Genomic DNA, 22500 nt, shown 5'->3' with positions numbered 1-22500 from the left:
CAGACCCCCCCCCCCCCTGCCGTTCGTTCTGGGTGGAAGGACAGTGACGTTCCTCCATTGTTCCACTCCTGCTGCACAGACAAAAGCTCCTGGAATCTCCCTCCTCTGACTCCCTCTCTGACACTGGTGGGAAGTAACTAAGTACATTTACTTTAAAAAAGGGGCCACTTCACCCCTTTTGCAACCAGATCTTATTTTAATGATGTTTTGGGAGACAAGAAACACTGTTTTTTTTATGTGGGTAATATGTGGGTGCTGCTGGATTACTACAATGACCATAATGCTTTGCTGCACTCACCCCACCTTGTGGAGAGGGAGTCATGGAGAGGGCTGTCTTACTGAGACAACGTGTAGTCCAGGAAGCAGCACCACCACAGGGAGTGCAGTGCCCCGCCTCGAGTTCGGTGGGATATTACACCGTTGTCAAAGAACCCGGGCTCTGGACAGGGCCCCTCCCTACCCAGGCTCTGGACAGGGCCCCTCCATACCCGGGCTCTGGACAGGGCCCCTCCCTCAACTTGCATCGTTCCAAGTAGGCCAGTGCTCTAGTTTCTGTAATTCCACTAAATGTGGTCCTCACAAGTATAGTAACACACACACGGGTATGAATGGTAGCCGGGACAATGAGTTGCACAGCAGTGGTTACATAAGCACTGACAGCTCATTTGGACTGTGATGCCAACCTCCATGTAGAATTCACTAGGAATAATTCACAACTCACAAAACGTCCGACATGGCAGAGTGTGCACGCACGGCATGCACACACACACACACACACACGTACACACCCGCTCAGCAGACGTGCTCTGTCCATACTGCTGCTTAATACACGCTTAATTGCCACTGGGTGAGAGACACAGAGAGAGAGAGAGAGAGAGAGAGAGAGAGAGAGAGAGAGAGAGAGAAAACACACTATCAGCACAGTGAGGAAGAGGAGCAAGTGAGCAATTTAATCACACTGTCTGTCTATCTGTCTGTCTTAAGGTTTTGCCTTAAGTCATCCTAAGGGCCGTTCACACCTCGCAATACATTTCCAATGGGAGTCACGTGGTTTGCATGCCCCCCCCCCCCCCTTCCCCCGCCACATGCAACAAGGTTGTGTCATCAAGCCACGTGATCCCCCCCATGCAAGCCGTGCGACACACAGAAAAAGACATGGGGACACACCGAGGAGACAGGACACACCGAGGAGACAGGACACACTGAGGAGACAGGACACACCGAGGAGACAGGACACACCGAGGAGACAGGACACACTGAGGAGACAGGACACACCGAGGAGACAGGACACACCGAGGAGACAGGACACACCAAGGAGACAGGACACACCGAGGAGACAGACCGAGGAGACAGGACACACCGAGGAGACAGGACACACCGAGGAGACAGGACACACCGAGGAGACGGGACACACCGAGGAGACAGGACACAGAGGAGACAGGACACACCGAGGAGACAGGACACACCGAGGAGACACGACACACAGAGGAGACAGGACACACCGAGGAGACAGGACACACCAAGGAGACGGCTGTGTCTCAGGTGTGAACGGCCCCAGAGATCCTGTTAGTGTGACTCAGAGGTTAAACATGGATTCATTGTTGAACACTAATGATCTTGACAGTGTGGTATGAACTTTAACCTCTAGTCTACGGCGTCAGCAGGTTAACAGCGGGGGATATTGAGAAGGTGTGTGTGTGTGTGTGTGTGTGTGTGTGTGTGAAGCTCAGAGGAGGTATCACAGCAGTGAACCCCCCCACCCTTGATCTCTATTCTTTGTGACCCTTCCATTACCTCCAGCACGAGCACACACACACACACACACACACACACACACAGTCACACACACACACACACACACACACAGAGCATGGAAAGGGTTACGTAGAGGACCATGTGACACACGTTTACCTCATGTGTTTTGTTCCAGTGGATGAGGTAACCCCCATCCCCTCTCTCTCCCTCCTTTACTGTCCGCATCTCTCTCTCTCTCTCTCTCTAACTCTTTGTCTCTCTCCCTCTCTGTCATTATAGGTGGACATTCAGTGAGGTCGTAGATCAGCCATATTTTCGGGACTTGATGTACCACAGAGAATATCTAGGGTTTAAATTATATGTGGACATCTGCATGTCAAACAGCTGTACAAAGGTGTGTGTGTGTGTGTGTGTGTGTGTGTGTGTGTGTGTGTCTGAGTGTGCCTGTGTGGGCCCACTTAATTATAGCCTCCCCGCGGTGTGAAGTCTTTCACACGCACACACACAACCTTGACACCATGGCACACACACACACACACACACACACACACACACACACACTAGTGGCGGCGACAGGAAGGCCGTCTGGACGTAACACCACAGGTCTACAAACAGATGTGCTGACACATCATTCTCTCTCTCACACACACACACACACACACACACACACACACAACACGCGACACATCAGTCACAGACATAACAAACATAACAAAGACGATGAGAAAGCAGCGATGGAGGAACTACTCGCATGCTTTACCTAATTAAAAGTATCAACGCCACAATTTAGAGTTACAAGTATACAATAAGTATTGTGAGTAATGATCGTAATGATACTCCACTCCTCTCCACCACCGCAATGGATGATGGGAAACTAGTACTACAGCATGATGCATGTGACCCAAGGCCACATCTCAACAAGAAGAATCAACTAGCGTGGCTGGAGGGGGCGGGGCTGAGACTGTGGCTTTGTGAGGTTGTTTTGTTGTGGATGAAAGTTGTAAACGTAAATTACAGAATGATAAAAATACGTCCGCTCAAAGAGGACAAAGAGGCACTGGCGTCAGTTTATATGTAAGGCCATTGATGGGAAATGACCACACTGCTTTTGCACACTGATTTAATTACTTACTTACTTATAGTTGTCTGTGTGGGTCAGCTATCTGTATGTGTGTTAATTGTAGAATGTAGATGTGTGTCTGGGGGGGGGGGGGGGGGGGCACGGTGGCACAGTCGGTAGTGCTGTCGCCTCACAGCTAGAAGGTCCTGGGTTTGATTACCACTGGGGGCGCTGTGGGCGCTCATCAGTGCCCATACCCGAGGCGGGGTTGGCGAAAGGACCTTTCTGTGTGTTCTAAAAAATATTGTAGTCCTAGATGTGTGTGTGTGTGCGTGCGTGTGTGCGTGCAATGTCAGCAGCACTGGGCCAACCTCAATGCTCTTTTTGAGAATAAATAACAGTTTCTATCAATCAAGTCGGGACGTACGTTGGTCACTTCTAGAATGAGACATCATTGGCAGGCTCTGTACTGCAACATCACGTGACTGAGCAAAAAAGGTCAAATTTCGACACATAGTTTTTTAAGAGATGAATCCATATGCTGTCTCAGGTTCTATGCGTGCGTGCATGTTATTAGACAAACACTATAGGCAGATTGAATGACCCAGACCCCTCACCCCGGCCAACTGTCTAGCTTTTTGGGAGATGAGATTTCAGATCAATCAATACGCAAACCAAGCTGTAACGAGCAGATTACCAAGAGCATTAGATTAGCAAAACAACTGGTCCCCCTGCAGCCCACCCCCAACCCCAACCCCAAAACGCAGCTTCACTCAGCCTTAAACATACTCACTTCAACCATCTCTGTCCTGTCATAGAGCATTCGGGACGGGAAGCCCATTTTGTGTTTGAAGCATGATGTTATACTTTAGCTATTGAAAAACAGCAAAAATGTGGCAACATAATGGAACTAGGGAATTCACTTCTAGTCATTTTTACTAGTTGACTAGTTGCCTAGTTTACTAGTCGACTAGTTGTTTAACTACCTAATACCTATTATGTACAAAATTAAAATGATTAATATTTGTACATTTAAAAACTGTGTACATTGGTGACTATAACTATAATCTACCTGATCTTGAGGCCTACAAAATCGGGGGGGGGGGGAAATCAACTAGTACCAACAAGGTCGACTAGTGGATTTACTAGTCGACTAGACTAAATGGAACAACATATTTTCAGATCGGGGGCCATAAATACATATCATTCTGGGGTCCTTGGCATGAAATAGTTTGAGAACCGCTGATACAGAGACATGTGTTTTTCAGAAACCTCAGGTCATAATGGATTAACGACAGTCTAACAACATTAGCAAACTGACGTATCCACTTAATCCGTTACAACATGCAGGAAAGCATCCGTGTCATTTTAGATTTCAGCGTTGGCTAACTTGGCTATTCAAAAATAGCACTAAAGCTCACAGAACGTCTTCACCATCAGCTGTTTTTGTCTAAATGTCTAAATGACCCTACATACTGTACCTACATACTGTACTCGGTTGAAAGTTTGTACATCTGCTATTTCCACAGAAGAACCATAGAATATTATGGGCCCTAGACACACACACACACACACACACACACACACACACACTGTGTGCGTGCGTGCATGTGTGTGTGTGTGTGTGTGTGTGTGTGTGTGTGTGTGCGTGAGTGTGGGTGCTGCTGTGTTATGTGTGGCAGAGCCTCCGACAACCAGTTCCTTCATAGTATCACAACCTTATTATAGCCGCTGCTCGGGTGCGATTGACTTTGGCTGGACTCGACTGACTGTTGCTAACTTTAGAATACAAGCATGGCCTACGTACGTACGCGCCACATTCCTCAAGTACTTTTCCTATCCTTTAAGAGCCTGTGTTTCCGTCTGAATAGCAGGCTGTCCCAGACGCTCTGCCTGCCTGCCTGTCACACCTTCCATTAATGGCATTTCAATGACTGACTGACTGCCAGCCTCCCAAAGACACGCTCTCTCATGCGCTCTGGTTTCCCACACAGCTGGGTCAGGAGGAGCCATTTGTGCGTCGCAGATCAATTTCCGTGGGTCACCATGCAGTGAACATCCTTGTCATTCATCATTATTATTTTAATAATATTTTCTAAATACCCCCCCCCCCCCCCCCAACACGTTTGCATGACTTGAAAACACATTGAATCACTGCTCCCTGCAGGAAACATTTATTGAAGAGGTATACCTCTTCAATAAAAGTGATTCAGTGTGCGGACAACCATCCTTTCGCATTGTACGTATTAATTGTTCAGCACCTGTAGAGTTTTCTTTTAGATGTCCTTTGGATCCTATCTTGAAATCACATTTTTCAAAAAGAATTTCATGAATAAAATAAAATATAATCAGTCCCTAAATTAGAAAACAAATGTTTAGGAAGTTTTTTTGGGGTGGAAAACATCTCATTTCTCTTTTGGATCTTGAGCTACAAAGCTAGGGAACCACAGCTCTGGTGCCTCCCTCAAGGTTCCATGATGGCCAACGGTGTACTCATCTACACAATAACAAGAAAACCAACAGAGATTTGAAATATGAAATATGAACAGTTGAACAGTTGAACTCGTATTACTTAACACACTTAAATCAATGCACACTGCACGTGTACAGTACACACACACACACATCTTAACAGTCTCATTCACTGTAGAAGAACTTTGATCTCTCTGTGCATTGTGAATTTCTCCACGAGCACGCACGCGAACACACACACACACACACACACACACACACACACACACACACACACACACACACACACGCTCTCTTACCCTGGTGAGAACCCTGCATTACTGCCTGTGCTGGTCCGTCTCTCTCCTGGAAAAATAAATCACTCCAGTCTCTGTCTGTCTGTCCGCCGGTTCAGATTACCCACTCCTCTCTTCCCCCTCCCACACACACACACACACTCACACACTCACACACACACACACACACACACACACCCCCCTTCCCTTAACACACACACACACACACACACACACACACACACACACACACACACACACACTCTCTGTGTCTCTCTCCCCCTATGTCTTCATTCCAGTGGTATTAACTTCCAGCGCTGTGATCCAGGCAGGACGTTCATAATATCCAGAATGGAGAGGAAGCTTTCCTTTCCTCTCCTCCTCCTCTACTCTCTCTCTCTGCTCCTCCTCTTCTTCTCAGCTTCCTTGCTGTCCGTCCTGTAGCTCCGCCTCCTCCCCCTGTGACCCCTCCCCCATCATGCCTCCTCTCACTTTTGTCTTCCACCCCCCTTCCCTCCTCCCCCTCCCTCCTCCAAACACACACTGCCTCAAGTTTCCCACTGTTAACTCTCCCTCCCTCTCTCTCTCTGAACACTGTGGAATCCCCACCTCCAACAACAGACAATTGGTGTGTGTGTGTGTGTGTGTGTGTGTGTGTGTGTGTGTGTGTGTGTGTGTGTGTGTGTGTGTGTGTGTGTGTGTGCGTGCGTGCGTGTGTCAGCATTGGGGCCACGTACATCGGGTGTCACGGGGGATGCGGGGGGGATGGGGGGTTCGCCTCGCCTTCACCAATCAGCAGCCTCGATGCTGCACCCCCACACGGTAATTATCTAACGATGAGAGAGAGAGAGAGAGAGAGAGATGTGGAGGAGCCCCCCCCCCCTCCCCTCAGTTTTTAGAATTAACCCAGATGGGGTAGAATTACATAACACATTTATTTTCTTCTCTCCCCGTTTGTGAAGTGAACATGCCCGCACACACACACAGACACAGACACAAACACAGACACAGACACAGACACAGACACACACACAGACAGACACAGACACAGACACACACACAGACAGACACAGACACAGACACACACACACACACACACACACACACACACACACACACGCTATACTTGTGAGGACAAAATCTAAACGTTAGCACGGCATTGAAGTTCTTTTAGGAGGCCGCCCGGAGCCACACTCAGTCATATGAGTGCGGGGGGGGGGGGGGGGGGGGGGGTGCTTAGACGCCAGGGTGTGTAAGGAAATCAAGCGCTCCTCTTCCCCAGTTCAGCTACAGAGTTGCGGAATCGGCTGGGAATGATATAAAGTGATTGAAGGTGTGGATTATCGTGAAACCAGCCAATCAGAATCCAGTATTGGGACTAACCGTTTTAGAATAGACAATCTAGGTAAGTAACCTCTAAATGGCTAATCCTAACCTCAAAATGTATAATGGTTTGACCTTTTCCATTTTTTACTATAGTCATCTTTTCACCTCCGGTAAGCACCTGTTGCACTCTCTGGAACTGTTGCTAACATGCCTTTTCCCTACACTATACACTATACAGCAGTGGTTCCCAAACGTCTTCATGTCAAGGAAAGATATGCCAGGGACCCCCATAAGAGAAGATTTTTACGGCTCTAGCAGTGAATTTCAACCATTTAAATTTCAAGGACCCCCAGTTTGACATGCATTCGTCTACGGACCCCCATTTAATGGCATTTCTATCTCTGGGACCACCAATTTATATTGTAAAATCAGAGTGTACAAATGTAACCAAATGGACCCGTTACCATTAAGTTAATGGCAGGGTGGCAACTAGCTGCTTCTCATCGACAGCCCATAGAGAAAGGTCCTATCTGATAGTATTAAACGACGTCCAACTCACCAACATTGCAGCTGTACGAAAAGCTTGAATTATCCTCTATCTGCAAAGTGTTTCTTTCATTAAAAAAAATCACCATAGACATTTTATGAGCTACTTCCTGTCAGGAAATTCCTTGTAGGAAGTTTGGAAGTGCTTGTTGGATAATATCACTTTGTTTTGAATTTGCAAATAATGCAGGAGGCAGCAAGTATAGTGATAGAAGTGCAATGGTGCGCGCACACACACACACACACACACACACACACACACACACACACACACACACACACACACACGGTTACTGTGTGCATAAAATCAAATTGCATCATCAGGTACGTTGTAGCTACAAGATCACACACACTCACTCACTCACGCACTCACGCACGCACGCACGCACGCACAGCTCTAAGCTCCACAATGTGAGCCAATCTGGTTTTATTGCCGTGCACTGCCATGGAAAAGCAATAAGAGAACTGAGTAATGCTTGAAGAGAGAGAGAGAGAGAGGGGGGGGGGGGGGGCAGGTGAGACTATTCACACGCACACGCACACGCGCACACACACACACACACACACACACACAGTGTCAAACCCATGACAAAACCATGTCACCAAAGTGAGGATGTGGCAGTGGTTCTCAAAGTGAACCCGTGAGATGCAGAAGTTTGAGAACCGGTTTGAGTATCACTTCACGGCACTTCAACATTTTTAGAGCACTGCTGGCGTAAACTGTCCCACTAGCTGAGGCAGTGAGGCAGTGCATGGGGCTGGGACAGCCAGCCAGTGAAGGAAGGGGACAGCTGCATATGGGACGGGGGAACTGGCTGGTCTGGGGGATCACAGGCAGGGTGGGCTGACTGGCTGACTGACTGGCCGACTGGCCGACTGGCTGGCTGACTGACTGACTGGCCGACTGGCTGGCTGGCTGACTGACTGACTGGCCGACTGGCTGGCTGACTGGCTGGCTGGCTGACAAGGCAGACAGCAGGCTGTAATGGAGCCACTGGAATGGGGGGGAGAGAGAGAGAGGAAGACAGCTGCTGCAATGTTATTATCAGCTCACATAACTGACATCCACTCAATACACACTCACAGTATGACATGCGTGTTACACTACATGCCTGCGTTGATGACCAAGAGGAAATGCTGAGGCCGTCTGGAGTCAGCGGTACGTTATGTGTGTCGCAAGAAAATGTACTGTGTCTAGTGTCTACATATGTCCGAATACATGAATATGAACAAACTAAACTACAAGTTTGGGTTGCAGTAAGTTGCTCCAATGCTCCATACGACCGCCATGTGTCATTTAATTTTTAAACAGGTTGTACCTTTCAAGTAGAGGCGACGGAAAGAGGCAGTTCAAAGAAAATTGCATTTGCTGTGAAAAAAAACCCCATTATTATTTTACTATGTTTTTGTCAAAACTGAGCAAAGTGCTAAGGGGCCAATTGGAAAGAACAGAGATAGCTCAACAACCTGGTGTCCCAGTTTTGGGCATGCCATCACTGTCTAAATCTTTTCAGAATTTCCCCGAAAATCTTCCAGAATATGAAATAAAGAAAATCAAACCTGTCTGAAGTGAGTGGTACTGTACTGTACTGTACTGTACTGTACTGTACTGTACTGTACTGTACTGTACTGTACTGTACTGTACTGTACTGTACTGTACTGTACTGTACTGTACAAGCCCTCCTCCCTGGCCTGTGTGTGTCTGTGTCTGTGTGTTAGGCTGTGCAACAGTGACACTTGGTGGTGAACACATGCTATAACGCTGTCTGTGCTCGGACACAGGGACACAGGGACAGACCCAGCCACACACATAGCTGTCTATAGGAGTGGTTGGACCACTCAAAAATCACACCCGTGTGAACTGAGTCGTGCAACTACAGTATACCTTTATTGTTATAGTTACTGTTACCGTGTGGGGGTCCCCAGGGGGTCCCCGGAACATCTAGTCCCCAGGAACGCACCCAGGTGACCCACCCCGTATCCAAAGCGGTTGAGAAATGACAGAGTTACCGTGTGGGGGTCCCCAGAACATTCCATACCCACAGGAACAGGTCTGTGTGGCTCAAATGGCGAAATTAATAATGGACCTTAACATGAAAAGGGTTGAAAACAACTGCTAGAGAGGAGCAGCCATCACTCTCTGTCCCCGAGTGTAACACCCTCCACATGCCATCCATCTACCAAACAACCAGCCCAGCCCCTCAGGGGCCACTTCAAAGCCAGGGGCCACAACCCCTATTAGCATATCTGGGCACTTAAGTTACTCTAACTAAATTCGGCCTACACGCGGATTCAGACCATTGACCAACGTCCCAGACTCCCCAAAAAGCCAAGGAGAAAAAGGGTGAAAGAGAGAGAGAGAGAGTTTTAAAGGGACCAGATCTTATTGTAATGATGTTTGAGAGACAATAAACACTTTCCTGGGGGTTTTATGTGGGTAATATGTGTCTTTAGATAATTTAATATTTCCAAGTGTGCATGACTTCCTTCCTGGACTAAATGTTGTCTCAGTAAGACCCCCCTATCCACAAGGAGGAGCAGTGCACCAAAGCATTATGGGAAATGTAGTCCGGGAAGGAAGTGAGCCCAGTGAAGGTCAACATCATTTTTTAGTCTGGCAGAGTTTTGTGTTTTTAACTCGTAGTTCCTTACCAGTCAGCTCCTCCTGGAGGTCTGGGAGACACAGGCCGGGGCCGCAGACTTCTCATCCCCAACACCTCACTCCTCTCTGGGCAACATCCCGTCCGCCTCCGGCCTCCTCCTCCTCCTCCTCTGCTGCGTGCCACTGGAAGGGGTGGAAGAAATGTTTAGATTTTTGGACATAACACATGGCTTGTTTTTGTCAAATTGTTATTTTATTTTATTATTATATGAGCGGACAATAATATTGCCAGAAAAACACACGAGGAGATAGTCGCGATTTCGCGAATGACCACAACACCACAACAGGTCTGAAACTCTGAGTGTGTACAAACAGAACCATGCATTTGTAAGGGCCATAGTGTCATAGTAAATCAGTTTTGCTTGGCATTCAGTAATTGGGTCTTTTATTTTATTTTTATTATCCCACGATTTTGCAACCCATTTTTTCTATACTTCCTCTGCCAACCTGGGGGGGGGGGGGGGGCAGTGGACTGACCTCATGCTTCCTTCTATGCATGAGGAGTCCAAGATGCTTCTTTTCACCTGACAGGGAGGAGTTTCCCTGGTTGGATGTAGCGCATGGAAGGAACACAGGTTATTCCGACCAGTTCCTTTCCCCATCATCGCCCGGCTGGCCAGGGGGAGGTAGTTTAGAGAAGACCAGGATTACTGCATGTTTTTTGTGAGGGGACACGGGAAGAACATGCAAACTCCACACAGAAGGGCCCTTTCGCCAACCCCGCCTCGGGTATGGGCTGATGATGCAGAGGAGGGAACACGCCCCCAGCGGGAATCGAACCCAGGACGTTCTAGCTGTGAGGCGACAGCACTACCGACTGTGCCACCGTGACCCCTCAGTAATTGGTTATTATGATCAAAATAATGATAATAAGGTTCTTAGAGTAGGAAAAATGAAATTGCCACGGACACATTTGTCCGTGTACAGAGTACAGACATATTGATTATACAGCATAGAATTGCTGTATAATCAAAATCCAATGACGACAAAATATTCAAAGTCTTGAGAGGCTAAATGGTGGTTTCAAATGCTGAATAAATAATGGATCTTGATATGCAAAGGGTTGAAAGCAACTGTCCAACACAACACTCACTGATGACTCTCTCTAGGGCCACACTGCCCCCACCTGGGCAGCTATGCACATAGCACATGAGCAAAATGAACTAGGGGAAAACACACACACACACACACACACACACACACACACACACACACACACACACACACACACACACACACACACACACACACACACACACACACACACACACACACACACACACACACACACACACACACACACACACACACACACACACACACACACACACACACACACACACACACACCCCCCCTTCGCAAAAGGTCTGTCTTTATTTGCGCCTCAAGCCTCTGTACTGTACTGCATGTGTCCCATTGTATGGTGTGCATGCACTTGAGGTGTAAATGTTTGGCAAACGTGTGTGTGTGTGTGTGACTGTGTGTGTGTGTGTGTGTGTGTGTGTGTGTGTGTGTGTGTGTGTGTGTGTGTGTGTGGTCTCTGCTACCTTCCTCCTAACTAGGTCAGCTGAGCATGGAGCAACAGCAGCCGCATGGAGGTGGATGAGAGGCACTAATATGCACATGTCAAGATCCACTCAGCCTTATGGGGAGAGGAGAGGAGAGGAGAGGAGAGGAGAGGAGAGGAGAGGAGAGGAGAGGAGACTTCCTTCTCTCCTTTTTTTGCTTATCAAATATACATATAATCTGAAAAAGTTAAAATAGGAGAACTACCGCAGCTCCTCTGAGCTTGTAGATCGGCTATTGAGTGCACGGCCATAATGCGTGTTTTTGTTTGAGTCCCGGGGAGACGGCAGACTTAATCTTTCGGGTCTCAGAGACTCAGACGAAAATAGGTTGATGCAGGTCTCCGCGTCCCTCACTGTGAGAGCTCTCCTGTTCAGTTTTTTATTTCGCTCGCACAGCAAAATCGCTCACATGTAAAATTTCATCCAGCAGAGTAATGAAGACATACTGAAATGCGACACACATAGCTATATGGTGTGTTGGCCAGGCCAGTCGTCTGTGCGAGGATGCCAGGACATTTGAGAAGATGTGGGCGTATTGTAAGCTCATCTATCATAGGAGACACACAGTGGTGGAAGTAGCAGCTCAGATTTTGGACATAATAATGAATTGCATTTTATAGCGCTTTTCCAAGTGCTCAAAGCACTTTACAATGGTTCATTAATTCATACAATGGGAGGTGAAGCAGCGAACAGTCAACGCCAGCGTCCTCACTTCCCACAACAATGGTGGCAAGCTCACACCGACCGACTCATTGGAGGCAGTGTGGGGTCCAGTGTCTTGCCCAAGGACACTTCGACATGTAGACAGGAGGAGCCGGGATTCGAACCTCCGACTCACGGATCATTGGACGACCTGCTCTACCTCCTGAGCCACAGCTGCGTATTTCACTAATGGGGTCATTTTAACATACTGTGCTTTTTCTACCTCCAAAGTCCTCAAGAAACAACACAGTATGTCAAACAAAAACTCAGCCTGCTCAGCAGAACCAAACACCAGTCCTACTGTGACCATCATTGGCTCCCTCCGGGTCAAACACAGATCAGATTTATAAATACTGCTCACCATCTACGAGGCCCTCGACAAAATTCTAAATTAGAATCGGAAAACACATTTTCTGTTTACTGAAGCGCCGAAGAGACGGGGAGACCCCCTGTTACTGAGAGGTCTAGGTAGCAACGATTACCGTCACCATAAAGAGCTTTACCTTTTCAGCAAAAAAACTAAAAACAAACAAATACAATACGATGCACCGAAAGGGAAAGCGAAACCGAATACTGAATATAGGAAAAAATTGGCCGAAAACCGAATATCGAATATCCAAATATGTCATGGCCATACCTTAAAGCTACCCGATTTATGGCAAAATAAATGGTTATGGCAAAACTTAACTTAAATAATAATCACTATTATGGGTCCATAAAACATTTATTCAGCTCTTTTGAATGCATTAATTGCATACACTATTTGGTGATATATTTTCTGCCTATTGGGGCCGAAACCGAATAGGCCGAAAATGCATTTTTAACCATTTTCTGCCGAAATTTTTCTGCGGCCGAATATTCGGTGCATCACTAGTATATATATAATATCACTTACAGTGGGGTGATGCTATGCACACTATCTTTCTCTCTTGACCTGAAACCTGACCTGTACAGTAATGCATAGTCTGTGGAGGTAAGGCAGATGTAACACACACGCTGGCTTTAGTCCTTTATTCCTGTTTCGTTTTTTTAAAGATTTGTTTTTGTCTTTTCTGCTTTTTATTTTTTATTTTTTTTTAATACTGTTTTTATTAGGCATTTTTTGTATATGACAACTTATAAGACAATCTTTGACAATAATAATGAGTTATATAAAATGAAAGATAAAGACAGATAATGTACATTCCACATACAATACATAATAAAAAAGATATATAAATGTGATAAAAACGAAAAAACAAAAAAAACAGTTAAACAACGACAAATGTGAACAGACAAACAAAACAAAGACCACAGGACAGACACTCTTGCTCTCAAAACTTTCCCAACACGTTGTTGTAAATTAACTGAATTACAGACATTTCTTTTTAAATGAGAATAAATAAAATAAAATAAAATACTCAGTTCCTTTTTTTTTTCTTTACTTTTCTTTCCAATTTTCTAATATGTTATCTATTGTGTAGGAGGGGTTAGCGTGCACCTATTGAAATGGTCAATGAAGGGTTGCCATGTCTGGTAAAATCTATCTTCACTCCCTCTCAATTCAAACTTTATCTTTTCCAATTGCAAGTAGTGCATAACATCTTTCATAAGTGTAGTGTGAGTGGGAATCTGTGCTTGTTTCCAATTCAGTATCAGTCTGCGAGCCAGTAGAGTCACATATTTTACCATGTTATATTGGAAAGTAGACAGTTTGACCCCGGGCCCCCCGACCCCCAGAACTGCTGTCAGTGGATCCGGGTCAAAAGGTCTTCCAACAATGTCTGACAGTGATTTAAATATACTTTGCCAAAATGATGTTAGTTTAGTGCAGTGCCAGAACATATGAGCTAGGGTGGCCGGCGACTGGCCACATCTGTCGCAGGCTGGATTCACATTTGGAAACATTCTGTTGAGTTTTTCCTTTGACAAATGTAACCTGTGTAATATTTTAAACTGTATAAGACCGTGCCTGGCACATACTGAAGAAGAGTGCACAAACTTTTGAGATGTAGACCATTGCTCGTCAGTGATAGATATTCCTAAGTCATTTTCCCAAGCAGTTTTTAAATACTCCAATGAGGCATTATTATCTAAACATGAGAGAGAATTATAAATAATAGAAACACCTCCTTTGAGCAATGGGTCAGGTAGAAATATAGATTCCATTGATGAGTTGGGAGGTATGTTTGGAAATGAAGCAGTGTGTTGTGTTAAAAAATGTCGTATCTGTAGAAATCTAAAGAAATGTGATTGGGGTAACTTGAATTTGCGTCGTATTTGTTCAAAGGTCGGAAATAACCCATCAATATAAAGATCTTTGAAGGAGTGAATACCATTTCTATGCCACACTTTAAACAATGCGTCAGAAAGGGACGGTAAAAAAGCATGGTTAGCGACCAGAGGTGCGCGCACAGAACCCGGGTGCCAACCGAAATGCCTTCGTATTGAGAGCCAAATTTTGAGAGAATGCCAGACTATGGAATTCTTTGGCAACTTAGTATATCTTGAGGCCACTGGGGAAAAGATTAAAGCTGACAACGATGTTGGGGGACAACATTGACCTTCAATAAATGCCCATGTAGGCAATTGAACTTGGAGCCAAAATGAGAGCGCACGTAAATTACACGCCCAGTAATAGAGTTTGAAGTTAGGTAATCCCATTCCGCCATCTGATTTAGGCCTCTGCAAAAAATCCTTCCTTATTCGGGGGTGTTTCTTATCCCAAATGAACTTGGAGATAATTTTATCCAGATTCTTAAAAAAAGTGTTGTTAACAAAAATTGGAATACATTGGAATAGAAACAGATATTTAGGGAGGACATTCATTTTAATTATATTAATTCGGCCGGCAAGTGAGATAGGAAGGTTCGACCATTTCGTTAAGTCTTGTTCAGTACGTTCAAAAAGTTTTGTATGGTTTTGCTTGAACAAGTCATTAAGTGCTTTGGTTACTATGATTCCTAAATATCGAAAGCTGGTTATAACATTAAATGGGTGAGAGCCAAAAGTTTGATTGCCTTGTGTATTGATAGGAAATAAAACGCTTTTGGAAACATTGACTTTATACCCCGAAACCCTGCCAAAACTTTCTAAGGTGGACATGATACTAGGAATAGATGTGGAAGGTTTGGATATGTATAATAATAAATCGTCAGCGTAAAGTGAAACTTTATGCTCTCTATCTCCTCTGAAGATACCAGTGTAGGTGTCTGAAGCACGCAACGCAATTGCAAGCGGCTCAATAGATAAGGCAAAGAGCAGTGGTGAGAGAGGGCAGCCTTGTCTGGTCGAGCGATTCAAAGGGAAGTTTTCAGACCTGTATCCGTTTGTATGTACAGAAGCTAATGGAGAAGCATAAAGTAGTTTAACCCATGAAGTGAAGGTTGGACCAAACCCAAATTTTGACAGGGTCGAGAGGAGGAAGTCCCACTCGACCCTATCAAAGGCTTTCTCCGCGTCAAGAGATAACAGTATTTCCGTATCTTGGGGGGTACTACTGGGAGAATATATAATGTCGAATAGGCGTCTAAGATTAAAAAATAGATGTCTATCTTTTATAAACCCCGTTTGATCAGTATGTATCACAGTTGGGAGCACTTTTTCCAAGCGTGTAGCCACAATTTTTGCTAAAATGTTAGTATCAACATTCAAAAGACTCAGAGGCCTGTATGAACCTGGATTAAGTGGGTCTTTATCTTTTTTAAGTAGAACAGAGATGCTAGCTTGGTAGAAAGTTGGTGGGAGGTGGCCAGCGTTGAGAGATTCATTAAACACTTTAAGTAAAAGGGGAGATATGAGTTCAGTAAATGACTTGTAAAATTCAGAGGTATAGCCATCGGGTCCTGGGGCTTTTGAGCACTGCATTTGTGAGATTGCCTGATGTATTTCATCTAAGGTAATAGCTCTTTCAAGTTGAACCTTATGTTCTTGACTAATGGAAGGTATGTTTAAATTTTCTGAAAAAGTATCAATCAAATTAGAATCTCCTAGTGATTCCGAAGTATACAAATCTGAATAAAAGCGCTTAAATACATCATTAATTTCCTGCTGATTAATAGTAGTTTGACCAGTGTTTGTATTGATCTCCGTAATTAATCTAGAAGCAGCTGATTCCCTAATTTGAAGTGCAAGTATTCTGCCCGCCTTATCCCCGTGTTCATAAAACCTATGGCGTGACCGAGTCATCAAATTAGTTGTTTCATTTGTGGATAGGAGATTGAATTCAGCTTGAGTCGAAACCCTTTCTCTGTATAATTCAGGAGAAGGAGATTCTGCATACTGTAGGTCTACTTCAAGTAATCGATCAGTCAGAGCTTTGCCTTGTACATTACGTAGACGGGAGATTAAAGCCTGTCGCGAAATAATCTGCCCCCGTATATATGCTTTAAGTGCTTCCCATAGTGTACTTCTTGATACATCGGGTGTGTCATTTGTAGAGAGATAGAACTGTATTTGGGATTTAATATCATCCACACACGCTTGCCTAGTTATTAGAGTGTTATCGAATCTCCAAGTCCTGGCCATATGTCTGTTCTGAAATGCTAATTTGAGGACTAGGGGACTATGATCGGATATTACAATTGCTTCATACTCACAGTGTCTTATTGAGGGAAGAAGTTTTGAATCTATCAGGAAGTAATCTAATCTTGTGAAAGTGTGATGTACAGAAGAAAAAAACGAATATTTACGTTGAGCTGGATTTAAGAATCTCCATGGATCTGATAATTTAAATGTGTCCATGAATGTATTCACCATTTTAGCTGATTTAGTCAGAGTATAGGGTCTATGTGAAGATCTATCAAGCGTAGGATGAAGAATAAAATTCAGATCTCCACCTAAGATCAACTGGTGAGTGTCAAGGTCAGGCAAAGTAGCCAAAAAAGAAGATATGAATCGTTCATCGTCATGGTTAGGGGCGTAGATATTAGCCAGTACAATAGGACAATTATAAAGCTTTCCAGTAACTATAATATATCTGCCGTGTAGGTCTTGGATAGTTTTATTTAGTATAAAAGGAATGTTCTTGTTTATAAGTATTGCTGTGCCCCTGGATTTGAAATTAAAATGGGAGTGAAATATTTGGCCTACCCAATTTCTTCGTAGGCGGTTATGATCCTGATTCCGTAAGTGAGTCTCCTGTAAAAAAGCAATATCTGTCCCCAGCTTCTTCAAATGAGCCAATACATTGCCACGTTTCACCGCTCCATTCAGACCTCTACAGTTCCAAGTAGTGTATTGAACCAAGCTTTCCCCTCTTACAATATTAGAATTTGGAATAGAATTAGCCATTGTATAAATAAGGAATTAATATAAAAAAAGGACTGAGTGTAAATGCTGACATCAATCTGAATTCGGAATAGGAGTGCAAGAGAACAAAAACAAAAACAGAGAAACACAAAAACACATTAAAACAACAAACGGGAGAAACCCCAAAACCCTCCATGCCTGCCCTCAAATAGCAGTCACAGAAGAAAAAGCCTAAGCTAACCAGCTTTCTATGTCTAAGACACAAGCAGCTATAGTGAAAATAGAGAAACAAAGAAAAAACTACAATGGGAAGACCTTAGCTAACCGTCCATTGTTATGTATTAAATAAAATAAAAAGATACAATCTTATTTTGAACCAAAACAACCAGATGATCTATACATAAAGAGACATACAAACACTAACTCACACACACACACACACACACACACCCCCGCATAAACATGTCCTTGCACTAATATATGTATTAATATATAAATATAATTAAACGTTCAAATAAAGAGGGGTATACAAACAAAGACAGACAGTCCCAATCTCACAAAAAAAAAAAAAAAAAAAAAAAAAAAAAAAAACACACATTCAAACAGACAGACACAAACCACAGTCGGTGCAACTTAGTTCACAAAAACCAAGGAAAAAACAAACCAATTTGTATATATGCATACACACATCCGCATGAACACATACTTTCATAAGAAAATAATAAAAAATGAAAAATCCCTCACCCTAATTATAAAGTAACAACTTTTCCCACTTTTGTTTGGTCAAAAGTATTTTTTTGTAAATTATACATTATACAATCTTTTAAAACCATAATGTTGGCAATAAAACTGATCTAAAGAGGAATTTAAAGAACTTAAGGCAACCTCCTCATATCCAAAACAGCAGAAGTGGAGGCGAATCTCAGTCATATAACCATGGTTACGTTCGTAAACTAACGTCTCTCCCCCCTCCCTCACTACATTACAAGCGACGACCTTTTTGTCCCTCGAGGCGCACCGTAGGTTGCCAGCGTCATAGTACCCAAAATGGATGCCTCCATGGAGGCTACATGACAACAATAGCAATAGCAAGAATGCTACTGCAATAGCACTTGTACTAAACACATAACAAATGCACCGCAGGTCGCGAACGCGGTGTTACAGTGGACAAAAATAAATAAAAATAGAAATGGCGGCCTCCATGGTGATTCCATAATAGCATCATTAGCAAAGCTGCTATACACACACTAGTAATGTAAACTATAACCCCGTCTTTTAGACTGATATCAACGATCAAATACAATAACCATAATAAAAATAATAAAAAATAAATTCAATAGATAAACAAAGTAGAATTATTACGGTGTTTCCGTGCATTCCAAGCATTAAAGGGAGAAAGTTCGTCTTAGTAGTGGCTTTCGCCAGATATTTTTCACACAAATATTACCTCTTTTTTTTTAAGTGAGCGTGGATTTGTCATCGTATCCATGTAGTAATGATAGTGGAGGGTGCGCAGACAGAGAAATGTCCACGGGGAGAAAGCAAGTCTGTGATCATTGTTCAGGGTATGTCCCGGGCCAGCTAGTCTTCTACATGTTCCTCATCAGGTGTAACAGCCGGTGTTGCCGCGGATGCTATTTTCTTTTTATAGAATTCTTCGGCCGCTTCAGGAGAGTTGAGAGAGTACCGGATCCCATCCAATGTTATTGTGAATCTGGCCGGGTGATATAGACTGTAATCTAGGCTCGGGAGACGGCGTTTCGCTTCGCGCAACTTGGTTTTAATCGGGCCATACGTTGCGCGAAGCTTTGCAATCTCTTGGGGCACGTCTGGGTGAATAAACACTGGAGAGCCATTGTAGCGTAGGCTGCCTTGTTTTCTGGACAGCTCGAGGATCTTCTCCTTGTCAGAGAAATAGTGCAGACGTAGTATCATGATGCGAGGTCTATCCTTCTTATCATTTGACTTTGCCCCTATTCTGTGACAGCGGTCAACAACGATGGGGTTCTGGAAGTTCTCAGCACCGAGCACCGTAGGGAAGAAGGTGGCTGCGAACCCAACCGGGTCACCAGCTTCAGAATTTTCTGCTAGATTGAATAATTTTAAATTCTGTCTACGGCTTCTGCATTCTAAATCTAAACATTTCTCCTGTAAGACTTTGTTCTCCTTTGCGATCGAGCCCAGTGAATGTTCCAGTACAGCAACACGGTCCATAGTATCACTCAGAGATCTCCCCATGTCTGATTGCTCCGAAGCTAACTCTGTGTGTTTGGAAGACAGCGAGGTGAGGTCTTGTGCTATTTCCGAGCGAATGGAGGCATATTCAGCTTTTGCCTCTTCACGGAGTGCTGCGATATCCTTTTTGATTTCTTGCCGTATGGTTGCTATTTCAGCTTTTATCTCACAGAGCCCTGCCTCCCGCGACGACTGCAGCTCCGCTCTCAGCATGGCGAGGGAGAGAGGTTGTTTGTCGGGGTCCATTGCGCCGGGAGGGTTGGTATCGGGTGTAGTTTTAGGAAGCTGTGATTTAGTTGACCTCAGTTCCATAAACTTATTTGTACTTTAACTAGTTGCACGTGTAGTTTGAAATAAAAGTGGCAGTTTTGGCCAAAACAAACTTGAATAAATGATAAAACTTAGACGGAGCACTTAACCATGCGGCTACTCCATCTGGGCGGAAGCGGAAGTCTCTGCTTTTTATTTATTGATAGTTTCAAGTGAAGACAGACAGGAAAGAGAGAGAGAGAAGGGGAGAGACACGCAGCAAAGGTCGTCATGAACGGGACTCGAACGTGTGACACGCCCCCAGGCCAGAGCCTACTGTATATCATGTTTGTTTTTAGTTTTTTCCAAAAATGATGTTTTAGCAAATTCAACATAAACAAGGTGGAACCAGGGTGAAACAAGGTGGAACCAGGGTGGAACAAGGCAGAAAGAGCCTGCTGGTTAGTCAGTCAAGGACCAATCAGAAGGCTGACAAAGGGTGAATTCCCAAAGTCCACCCTGTGAGCAGCTGCTGCCGCCCCAACGGTTGGAGAGAGCAGTGTCGCGCTGAAGAGCTTCACATCATGTCAAGCTGCAACATTTTGCGAGCTTGTAGTTGTGCTATTTTTATTTATTGTTTTAAAGACGTTGAATGTTTTCCCGACTTAATGACACATCCAAACAAGGAAGCCCAGGCTTGATATGGTGAAAGTACTGCATGCCCTCCACCTCCTGAAAGCCTGCACACACACACACACACACACGCACACACACACACACACACACGAACACACACACACACGCCTTCTCCTGGACAGATTTACAGTTTTTAATTATTCTAAAACAAACGGCGAGGCCAAAAAACTTGACCTTAGATTCTACCACGGCAATCTCTCGCAGATTTACACCACGTGCACTATTGCATTCACCACACACATATCACACGCGTGCGCAACACATGCAGGTACGCACGCACACATGCACACCCAGCTATCTCTAATCAGTAGATGGCATCTCGCTGACTGTGCTGACTTGAACCCAGGCGCTCAGATTAGATTGAGAATATAAATCTGCTGGATCACCGGTAAATAGATTACATTGCATACATACATACATACCCCCGCACTCACGTGCACATACGCGCACACACACAGCACGGGAGCCCACCTCTCCGTATTTCAGTGAGCTCGTAGCTTTTGTGAGCTTGTAGAGCGGCTATTTTCACTACTCCTTAAACATTTGTTTTCAAATTTATTATTTCATCATAAAATGACTGAAAAAAATAAATCATTGAGTTTGTTTTTAATTAATGGAAAATGTAGCTTTTTTGAATGATTTTTTTTTAAATGTTTTAAAATAATAAAAACAAAATGTAGGAAAATAATCAAAATAAAGGGACCCATACGAACTGGTCTAGCTGTGACCCACAAACGGAACCAGACCCAATGCTTGCCCACCCTGCCCAATTGAGACAAGCAGGACTATTACATAACGGGTCTGATCGCCTGATTTATGCATTTGAAAACTTGAAATGGGACATTGTGCATAAATAATGAGTGTACTTTTACTTTTGGCAGTACATATAGGATTCCGGACTTTTATTTCTACACTGAGGTTTTGATGCTTTTACTTTGAGTACTTTTTTCCACCACTGGTCGTGAAGCTGTAGAGCTTAGAGTCTAGTGTTGGTGTAGACCTTAGAGTACAGTATATATGAATAGAGACGGCACCGGGTATCTCCTCCCATCCACTTGCATTAAGTTGCTCAAAAGCGCATGAGGCGATTTCACTCCTCCTTCCGGGTAGGAACAGAGTGCAGTGCATTCTGGGATGGATTTGCCCCAAACACATGAACGCGCTGGCCGTTGACTATCATTGCACGCGTTTACGTATGAAACGGCTGCGTTCACGTATGAAACAGCGTTCACGTGTCCTCATGAACGTGCACAATGATAGTCAACGGACCAGCGTGTTCATGAGTTTGGCCAAGCGCTGCAATACCAAATTCGCCCACTATGTCCATTTCGCCTCAGGGTTTCCTCCGGGTGCCGTCTCTATTCATATATACTCTAAGGTGTAGACGAGGACAGAGCAGTCCAGGCTGTACAGAACTGTCCGTTTCACCCAGCAGAGAGTGGGGTCTAAGGGGTTAACTGTGGCTATGGATGGGGGAGGGGCCGAGGAGGAGGGGAAGGGGGGTGAACTGAGGTGGAGGTAGGAGTGACTCAGCCTGGCGTCATTAACCCAAGTGTCCACTGGGGAGCGCTGGGGAGACGCGTGCAGCCGTGCACACACGCAGACAGCGCACAGTACACACGCATACAGACATGCACGCACGCACGACTGCACCAGTGTTGCCATGTCCGCTTATAATAAGTGACTGTGGGCTTTTGTAAAGTCGCCTGAACATTTTGGTAGTTG

General features: G+C 44.6%; 1 protein-coding gene across 3 annotated transcripts in view; it reads right to left on the bottom strand.

The window, feature by feature from the left end:
- The window catches only part of LOC310865449 (leucine zipper putative tumor suppressor 2 homolog), a 79340-nt gene that overhangs the window by 25159 nt on the left and 31681 nt on the right, over positions 1-22500 (bottom strand). For 2 of the 3 annotated variants that reach the window (XM_083774569.1, XM_083774571.1), the window contains exon 1: positions 5587-5921. The gene's annotated coding sequence lies outside the window, so the exon portion shown is untranslated. Of the gene's footprint in view, positions 1-5586; positions 5922-10086; positions 10220-22500 lie in introns of those variants that run through there. The other variant, XM_083774570.1, reaches the window with a different exon arrangement.

Source organism: Protomyctophum parallelum (genome assembly GCF_964188405.1).
Source record: "Protomyctophum parallelum genome assembly, chromosome: 10".
Lineage (NCBI taxonomy): Eukaryota > Metazoa > Chordata > Actinopteri > Myctophiformes > Myctophidae > Protomyctophum > Protomyctophum parallelum.
Note: the sequence above shows the minus strand (reverse complement) of the source record. Positions and strands in the feature narration are given on the sequence as shown.